The 10,586-nt window shown below is 42.4% G+C and overlaps 1 long non-coding RNA gene across 1 annotated transcript; it reads right to left on the bottom strand.

Annotated features, from left to right (window-relative positions):
- Nucleotides 1-1,970: 1,970 nt before the first annotated feature.
- Nucleotides 1,971-2,848, bottom strand: LOC110706059. The gene is made up of 2 exons (XR_002508234.1): nt 2,476-2,848; nt 1,971-2,294 (listed from the first exon to the last, which is right to left on the bottom strand). It is a non-coding gene; the product is annotated as an uncharacterized LOC110706059 (long non-coding RNA).
- Between the last annotated feature and the right edge of the window lie 7,738 nt (nt 2,849-10,586).

Raw genomic sequence — 10,586 nt, forward strand, 5'->3', positions numbered from 1 at the left:
ATGATATTCTAAAGATGGTTATGAATAATATATGATACTATCAAATTACTGATTAAAATATGAAATTTTTTGGTGCTATGTTTCTGTAATTATGAACATTCGTCATTGTATTTTAGGCAAGCATGTTTATATGATATTTATTAAGTGGCAATTTTTTTAATATATATGATACAATGTTGCTATATGATGACTAGTATGGTGGCCCAGTAGATTACTAAATACGATCTGCGCATCGTGATGTATTTTTGTAATCTAAGTACGATATGTTGGGTTTCGAGTGTGTCCAACACTATGTGGAAGGAAACCCACCCAAAATTCATACATAGATTAAATCAACTAAACATGCAAAAATAATTAATTAAAAACACAATTAATTAACAAGAAGAATAGAGAAAAAAAGCTCACCTTTGAAGCGTGCGTGCTTCGCTTAACAGTAGAACTCGGACTTAGAAGCTTTGAGTTCTGCAAGAGCGCGAACTTCCAACGGCTTACACCCTCGATACCAAACCGAACCGGCCCCTACCCCGAAGCATAGTCAGGGCTAGACCAAAATTACTTAGAGTTATTAGAACAAAGATTTTTTTATTTCTCTTTGGAGATCCCTTCAAGTTCACCAACTCATGTGCTCTTTCCCAATGTCAAATGATTGGTATTTATAGGGAAACGTGCCCTTGAAATCCCATCATCTTTAAATGTGGGATAGTTGGTAAAAAAGCAAAATAAAACTTAATTTAGTTTTAAAATCAAATTAAAAGCCAAATGAATCAACAAACAACAAGTGGCATGAGGAGAGCAAGGGGTTAGGTGAGGACCACAAGGGGGTACTATCAACCCCTTGCTCCCCAAGAAATCCTACAAAGTCGGGCTCCCCATCTGCACCAATCGGCCTGCGCCAGCTGGCCCCAGCCTAGGGCACCAAGGCGCGCCACGCTGGCGGCCTGGTGCTTGACTGGGCCTTCTAGTGAGCCCGCACGCATGTGCGGCCCAAGAAGCATGCCTCACATCATTGTGGGTTGTTGCTGTTGCGCTGTTCATGCTAGCCGAGCCCAACTAGCTATTGCTACCTCACGCAAGGCCCTACTAGCATTTGTTGAAGGCCTTGCGTTCGATGGTGTTACACCTTGGAAATTTCCCCCTTTTTAAATGTATGTTTTACTCTTTTAAAATACAAAATAGGAAATAACAAGGGCTTACCGCCACCGTGACAACGGATAAGGCATTTATCAAAGACACACAGAGGAAGACATATTCAAAACCTTCAAACAAGGTCAATTTCCAACGGTCTAACCGAAAATAGTAAAGTCAAGTCAAAATCAAACGAAGTCAAACCTATAACTTGGAACCATTGCAGGCCCTTTAAAAACCAAAAATATTTACACTACTACAAAAAAGGCCTTAGAGAATTATTAGAATAGGCTTTATAGATCGCCTCAGAGGCATTCTTCTGCTAAGCGATGTGTAAAGCTTACATAACGGGTACAAGAGGCGTTCTATATGCAAGACAAAAGAGAACAGGTATAACGGGCGTTCTATATGCAAAAGATAACCGTTCTCTTTCCTATTTCATATGCTTATATAAAATGAAAAAAAGAGAACGGTTATCTAAGGGTTCGTTTGGCATCTTTGTGGTTTTCTGTTTTTTTGGTTTTTTGTTATTTAAAAGTATATTATATACGTCACATAATGAATCAAAAAATATTTAGACTTATTGAAAGCATGATAATTTTGAAAACTGACAACTGAAAAGTGGAAACACCTTTTTCTTGTTTCCTGTTTTTGGTTTTTAGTTTTAAAAAAAAAACAGGAAACTGAAAACCAAAAATAATGCCAAACAAGCCCTAAGATAACCGTTCTCTTTGTTAATTTTTTTTTTAAAAAATATAATTAATTTTTGCAGGTTGCACGCATATATACTAATTAACACCATCAATTAATAAATCAAATCAAATTGAAATTGTATAACTCAAATATCAAATTAAAATGAACTTTTATTATCCTTTATATTCAAATATTTACATATATTTACATCTCAAGTACATTTGATACAATTCTACTGCTAACTTAATAATTATTAGAGTGCTAAACTGCTAACTAGTAACTAGTTCGAAATTGCAACTTGAATTATCAAAGGCAATTCAATCGCAGCGGCGCTTCAACAACATGAACCACTAGCAGCGCTTCCCCCAACTTGAACCACTAGCATCGCCTCCACCAACCTCGACCACCACAACGTCTCCACCACCTCAACCACCACAGCGCCTCCATCAATAGTGCACGCAAATAGTGAAGCCGCACTAAACACCCACAAATGAAAGATGAAAAATCAGAAATTATAATCCAAATCATAACATAATAATGAGTTGATAAGCGTTGTAGATCTAAAATTAATAATGGAGAATTAAAATGCACTTCTCCAACCACCTCACACGACCCACCAAAATCAATTCAATGCCACCATTTGCAACAACCACCTACCTCGATAATGTAAAACTCTATTCAACCTGCAACAACGACCATAAACAGAGCAAAATCAAGATTGCAATGGTTCGAGCTTTCGCGCACCGTACTGCATCGGAGTTGGAGTTGGGGTTGAAAAAACAAAGCGATGCAATGAATTGGATAGTTGTAAATAGAGGAAGAAGACGACGGGGAGGAAGATAATTGGACGTCAGCTCGGAGATTTTTAGGATCAGACATTGAGGAATGAAGAGAGAAGAGAAAGGAGTAAGGGTTTTAGAGGAGGGAAGTGCGTGAGAGATGAGGAAAGAGGAAAGGAGAATGACGGCTATGTTAAGAGGAAAGAGGATTTAGGGTTAGAATTTTGGGCCTCTTGGTATGTTAGCCTTTTCTTTTTATTTAAAATATAATAATGTTAAACATATAGAGCGGTTAACTAAGAGGGGCGATCTATATTGTAAGTGTAAAATTTGGATATATCAAATAGAACGGTTTACTAAGATATGTGTTCTATATAATAAAATCACAATTTAATAAAATAAAATAAATAAATCAAATAGAATGGTTAACTAAGATAGGCGTTCTATATAATCCTAGAGATCGCATATCTAAGTTAACAGTTCTATATCTTGCGTTTCTTATTCTAGTTTTTGTAGTAGTGTTAAAACCAATATGTTAGTCTCATCAAACAACAATAACAATCCCACAATAAATAATAATAATGCATATTCAAAGCAAAACTAGAATAGGATTCGCTCTTCACTCAAACCCCAATATGAATATGCCGCATCACTTGGAAAGCTTCTCTTTAAATTGTCCCCACTACTCGCCATTAGAAATGGGTCGTCGTAGGGCCAAGATAAAGATAAGGCTAAACAATCACACAATCAGCAATACTAAGTACATAAGCGTTACAAAACACACCAACATGCTTTCATTCTATCATCACACAACTTACCTTGTTGCACCTGTAAACAAGCATACAAGAAATTCAACATCAACTATACATATACCAATGTCCATTTAATTTGATTACGCATCGAATGGGTTTCCAACAAAATCCCTACCCCAAATAAATTGAGGTAAACTACACTGGGAGCTAACCGGGTAGGCAAATGTCACATGAAGTGACAGACGTCCTGCCCATAATAATAATAATAATAATAATAATAATAATAATAATAATAATAATAATAATAATAATAATAATAATAATAAAAGGAAAATACATTGTCATGTACTCCCAGTAAAAGTTATGGTTATATATAAAACCCCAAACCCATAAATTTTATACTCGAGGTATATACGTTCCAAAAGTTTTGGTGCGCAATCTCTTTCACTTTACGTATTATTAGACTTGGTGATGACTCTCAACCATAACACAAATCAAACATTATAATTATACAAGAAACTAATCATACTAAATTAATTCTTGAATAATTAGTGACCATGTAACTTTAAATGTTAAATTCTTTTTAATCTACACCTCGGTATCAAAGAAACGCGCCGCAAATCCTATCCCTCATAAAAACACCTTAAGTGCACATAAGCACCGTAATATAATTTATTCCTATGCACTAAGACACTTGATAACTCAATTCCCGTTCTTAAAGCATCAATACAAATTATATGAACCATAATAAAATTTCCTTTTCATATTCAAAACCAAATTAAACATTTAGTTTTATCAAACATGCCTTCTATGATGCTAATAATAAAACTGTTGTTCATATCCAACATGCCATCATATTTAATTCCAATCCCAATTCATCACAAACAACGCATATATCACAAATCATATATTCTTCAACATCAACCATAAAACAAATTCTAATCAATACCTATCATGATACTGCTTGGAATTGACTAACCGCCTAGCATGCTTCTACATATTCAAATAATTATCAAGTACACGAACGTACCTCGAATTGCTACCAAAATTCGCAACCTTGCTTAACTAATCCAAATCAAAGTCTCCTACATAAACGAACAATAACCCTATATCAATTACCCTTATATACACAATTTCCAGCAACTTAAACTCACTTTAAACCACTCAAAATATTTAGAGAATTATTATAAACCCTTAGTTAAACTCCTCTTTAGTTGGTAATTAAACCCTTTTTATCCAACCACAACACCATTACATTAAATAAAATTCCAGCAATATTACTTGATGAAAAACCCCTTAAAATTCATCAAAACTCTCTCTTTATGCTTAATTAATGATTAAAATCAATGGGTAATCAAAACTCTCAAATTAATTTATGGAAGAACCCTAAAAATATCATCTTTAATATTTTAAAAACCCAGACTTTATAAAGTATGAAATATGAATTGTTTCGGGGTTTTCTGATGTCCTGCGGGAGAGTTACAATTCCGAGACTGGAACCGGACGCCTGTACCTGCAAAATAACGGAGACTCCTGAGAGCTCCGCCTCCAACGGTCAAGTTAGTACCTGATTAAGGAGTAATTAATACGGAAATTAAAGTAATAATATCTCTCTAGGTGAGAGTGTTTAATGTTGGTAATCTGCGTCGTTAGCGAGATTAGCCGGTTATTAGTGTTCCGTAATGTTTCTGTTCTTCTCTTGATTTCTTGATTGCTTAATTAATGAGGATTAATTGAGTATTTATAGCCTTGAGAAGCGTGCCACTCTCTAGGTTTAGGGTAAACCTAGGGCTGACCGGGCCTCTAGACAGGATTGGGCCTTGTTGGCCGGTTTTCCCATTTGGCATGGGTGGACACGTGGCGTGCCTCGATTGGTCCGTAGAGGACGTATCTGTGATTGACACGTGGCAGGCTCCTATTGGCCTTCGTGAAGGACACGTGGCGGAACCTGGTTGGTCCACTTGTCAGACGGTGATTGGTGGATAAAAATCCCCTAATCATTTGCCCCTCACAGGTGGCACGTGACTGGTCACGTGTCGCCTGTGACAGGTGTCGCATGGTGACAGGCGACGGCCTGCTACAGGTGTCACCTTGCAAACGGCTGAGAGATTTTCCCGCCCAAATTTCGAATTTGGAAGCGACCCTTCGCCTTCTCACTTTGCCTATAAAAGGAAGTGCTGACTTCGGTCATTTTCACATTTGAGAACTTTGCGAGAACATTCGGACCCCTGAACTTGCTCTGACATTTCGGACCTTTTCTGCCTACCGCCTGTTCTGACAAGCCGACTGCACCGGATTTCCAGAACTTCATCAACCGTCACTCGTTCAGGTAACTCAGTTCTCTTACTCTTAATTTTCTTTTTATTTTTTGAAATGGCACCACGGAAGCACACGACACGACCTAAGTTAGTGATCAGCCGGTCACCGGGGACGGCTGAATCTAGGACTAGGAGTGCCGCCTGCCCTTTTCTGGACCCATCTTTGCCCTTTATACAAAGTCCGACTGTATCTGTGTCTATGCAGAACGTGATGGCCAGAACAAAACAGACTGCTATGATATCAAACTCAGACGACTCCTCCCAAAGGGTGCTCATTAGTGAAACATCTGACCAGGCGCCAGATGTAGAATTGAAACGAGGCGGCTGCCAAGCCGACAGTTCTGAGAGAGGGGCCAAGGTGGTCCCTTCCCATCTTACCGTGGACATGTCTAATTTTCCTCCTGCTCCTTCTAAGGGAGAGGAGGCGGGCCCCTCTGGGAGAGGGGAGGAGTCGTCCTCTTCGGACTCGTCAGAGGACGAGTCCGAGTCCAGCTCTTCTGGCCACAGTTCTCCAAGCTCAGAAGAAAGACATAGCCGCCTACAAGAGGCGAGACTTTCTCATGCAGTTGAGAAGGGGGACAATTGGGCGGAGCCGTCCGCCTCTTACAGAGAGGAAAACGCCCCCTACTACTGCATGGTACCCCGGGGCCGGATCGCAACCATGCAAGACAAAGTGGCGAGCTTTATTGCTAACCACAGAATGGGCCCGGAATTTTTACTGTTCGTGCCGGATCCAGAAGACACTGTCGTCTGGCCGACTGGTACCAGCTATAATGACGGCTGCTTTGGCTGCTATGTGGCGGCCATCAAAGCTGGACTGCGCTTCCCATTACATCCGGCTGTTCAGCGGATTTTAGATGGGTATGATTTGGGGTTATGGCAGTTAGCCCCCAACTCTTGGGTAAACGTACTCGGCTATGTGGCCGGGTGCGAAATGTACGGGGTGGAGCCAAGCTTTGAGGCTTTCGCCCACATGAACTATCTCAGCCGGACCCCTAAGTCGGGAGGTACCGGCTGGTATCAATTAACAAGCCATAGGGGTTACCTCATGACGAGAGGTAAAGCGAACAAATGGAAGGATTGGCGGAACACCTTCCTTATCATTGAGGGTTCAGACACGGAGCTGAACCAACGTTTTAACAAGTGGAATAGGGATCCGCCTCTTCTCGCAGGCGGCCGCAGCATGCCGCCTGTTCCCCCAAAGGCTAAAAGAGAGATCCTAGACAAAGGACTCTTCAAAGTAGAGACTAGGGTGAACCCTACTTCAGGGGTACGAGAGCAAGTACCCCTAAACTGCGTCCCGAGCTTCAAGTGGCTCTATGACGAGTACTTTTTGGCCGCCTGTGGCCTCAGCAGTCGGTGCTCTAGAGGTAGCCGGCCTGACAAATACTCTGTTTTTTTTTTCCACGCCTTGTTTACTTGGGATCTTTACTAACTTTGCTGTTTATTTTTTGCAGCTGACGCCATGAGTAAAATAACAGCATCCAAGACTGCGGCGACCATGTTGCGGGCCTCTCTCATGCAACAGTCTTATGCCGACTCCCCCAACAAGGGGGCACCCTTGGTAGGCTTCGAAAACTCTTCCTCTTTTAGTTGTCTTATGCATATACTAACTCTTTTTGTTTTCAGTCTGGCACTCCAAGGGCTTCTTCCTCGCAACAGCCGGACCCCAAGGCCCGGAGGACGACTGTTGCCAGCTCTCCTGGGTCTTCCAGGAAAACACTGGCGGCTGAGAAGCAGCCGGCCACTTCTTCTAAAACCCCGGCGGGGCCGCCTAGAAGTATGGACAATTACTTGTAAAAACTCATTTGCTTCCTTCTTGACTAGGTCTAACTTGCTTTTTTTTTTTTTTTTCGCTTGATGCAGCCGGCCCTCAGGAGCTTGACTTGGTTGAGGTAGCCAAGTCCATGATCAAAGTAGTTCCTCCATCTGAAAGGGAGGCGGTCAGGGGTGCCGGCACCCTTGACCTTGATGGGATTTCAGGGGTCCTTGCTGAGGTATACTTAGCATATTTTTGAGTATTCGAGTTCCAGGACGCCTGTTATCTTTTTTGTTTGGAAACTGACGCCTGTTTTTTTGTACTTAGGCCCTGCTCCGAGTTAACAGCCTTCGCAAGCCGATTGATCGGAAAAACAAAGAGGTAAAGGCCGCAAAAGCTATGGCCGCCTCCAACTGTGATAAGGCAATGTTTCAAATTGCCCAAAATGAAGTACTGACCATTGATCTTCTTTATTATCAGGCGCAGGCTACCGCCGCTGTTCGGGCTCAGTTAGAGGCGGCCCAAAAGAAGAATGACGAGCTGGAGGCGACCGTCACAAATCTTAAGGCCGAGCTGAAACCTCTTCGCCAAAAAATGCACTCTTACGAAGCCATGGAGAAATCTTTGGCCAACGTAAAAGAACGCCTGGTGAGCCAAGAGAAGAGTCTTACCCAAGAGCTCTCGGAAAAGGCCGAGCAAGAGAAGAAAGAGCTCGTCCGGGAGATGGTGGAAGACTCCGCTCAAATCCAGCGCATGACCTGGGGCCGACTGTTCCCCAGTGCCGACTTTGCCTCATGGGAAAGAACGTACCGCCAGTGTTCGGAAACATATAATCAACAGATCCTGGCGGCTGCTGAGGAAGAGGCGTTGGAAGAAGAGGAGGAAGAGCCGGTTGTGGCGCTTGTGCCACTTGGGGGTAAGGCATCAAAAGAGGGTGCAGCTAAAGCCGAGTCCAGCAAGAAGAGTGCTGACCAGGCGGCAGCTGCTAATACTGAACTGCCCCCTTCTTAAGCTTTAAGTATTTTTTTTTTTCACGGCCTGCGTGCCGTTTGCTTTGCATTTACCCGGCCAGGGGGCCGGGGTTTTGAATATTTTGCTGGTCTTTAATGACCGGCTTATTTTTAATCAACTTTTTGTTTTGATTCAAATTTGTCTAAGTATTCCATATCTAATATCCCATTGTTCACTAGACCGACTGTTGTGTAAGGCCGAACGTTGCAGACAGGTACAAATAGTAAGTACGCCGCCTATGCCCCTGGACGACTGGTTGTCTGTTTCCAGGATAGACGATCAGTCGACCATTTAGTCAATCGGTATTCGATTTATTTATTCAATCGGTTTGACCAAGTAAATAGTATTACCTAGTCACCAAGGAATTATGTAAGATAACAAGCGGCGGGTACCGGTTGTTTCCCTTTATTGCCAATGTTGGCTTTTAACTCGTAATTTGTTAACCTAGCAAGAGTAGTGGTTGAGAGCCCCTGCTTATTAAAAACAGGCGGACGACTCATACCTTTTAGGCTCCATACTAAGTTTGAGTGACTATTAAGTTAACATAGGAGTTACTTAGTCTTCGTCACAATCTAGATTGAGTAGTAGAGGTACCAGGCGGCGTAGGCCGGCTAGACCCCTTGATTCGTCAATGTTTGTTGGCTATTAACTCAATAGGTACCCCCTGCATTTATCCCAAGTAATACAGGCGGTCATCTGACTCAGATGTCAACTGCTACCACTGGTTTGGTTAGTGATAGAGTTATCCTTGTCTCAAAAACGGCTACGTGGTTGCCCTTGGGGACAGTCGTATAGGTGCCGTGTAATTAGTTTATAGAACAATGTTCCACCCAAAAGGGAGCTGCTCTCTGCGACGAATTTCATCCGGAGGGATGCCGTCGGACGCCTGCTATGATGTTGGGACAGGTCGTATTAGTTTTGTAGATTTGATCAGTTGGCTTGGCGCCTGGTCTGATCATTCGGCCGGTGGCCTTGGTAAGTTCTTGGTGAACGTAGGTGCTAAGTAAAAGAAGGGTAGCCGCCTGTTAGGCACAGGGTCGGCCAGGCCCTAATCTTTTTAGCTAAGTATTGTGAGTAAAATACTCAATGGAGAGTAGCCGACTGTAAAGGAACAGACGGCATGCCCCTCTGAAGATAGAGTGAAAAAACTCAATGGAGAGTAGCCGACTGTAAAGGTACAGACGGCATGCCCCTCGTAATACAAAATTGAATAGTAAGTGCAAACTTTATTAAGTAGCTCTTTACTTTACATTTTTCAGAAGAAATATTTTTTAAGGTTATCTACATTCCAAGTTCGAGGCAACGGTTGTCCGTCTGGTGTTTCCAGACGGTAGGTACCGTCCCTGACTTCCTCATAGATTCGGTAGGGTCCTTCCCAGTTGGGAGTTAGTTTGCCAGACTCATTAGCCCTACCGACTGCTTCCATTTTTCTAAGTACAAAGTCCCCTACCGACTCTTGTGGCGATAGATCTCATGGCGCAAAACAGCATTGCCCCTCTTTTCAGGAAGTGAGTCTAATGCCAGGAGCATGGCTTCCCAGTTTGCCTCTTCGTCATATAGCATTACTCGAAGAGTCGGCTCGTAGTGTTCTATTGGAAGAACAGCTTCCGCACCATAAGTTAGGAGGAATGGAGTTTCTCCAGTTGCCCCTTTTTCAGTCGTCCTAATGGCCCAGAGAACATGTGGTAGTTCATCCGCCCATAGGCCGCCTGCTCGTTCAATCTTTTTCTTGAGACCGTCTGAGATGATTTTATTAAAGGCTTCTACCTGGCCGTTTGCTTGTGGACGGCCGACAGATGCAAAGTAGTGTGCAATTCCTTGGTCTCCCAACCAGCTTTTGAGAACAGGCGTCTCAAATTGGGGACCATTATCAAAAACCATGGACATGGGAACCCCGAACCGAGTGATGACGTTTTTCCAAATGAATGAAATTACATCTTTCGTCTTGATTCCCTTTACAGCCTCCGCCTCTACCCATTTAGTAAAGTAGTCAACGGCAACAAGTATATACCTTCTGCCGCCTGTAGCAGGCGTATATGGACCCAGAATGTCCATGCCCCACTTAGCAAACGGTAGTGGGCTGTGAATGGTAGTGAGGTCAGTAGCCGGACGGTGAATTAATTTGCCAAACCTTTGGCACTTGTCACAT

This window comes from Chenopodium quinoa, unplaced genomic scaffold (genome assembly GCF_001683475.1).
Source record: "Chenopodium quinoa cultivar QQ74 unplaced genomic scaffold, ASM168347v1, whole genome shotgun sequence".
Lineage (NCBI taxonomy): Eukaryota > Viridiplantae > Streptophyta > Magnoliopsida > Caryophyllales > Amaranthaceae > Chenopodium > Chenopodium quinoa.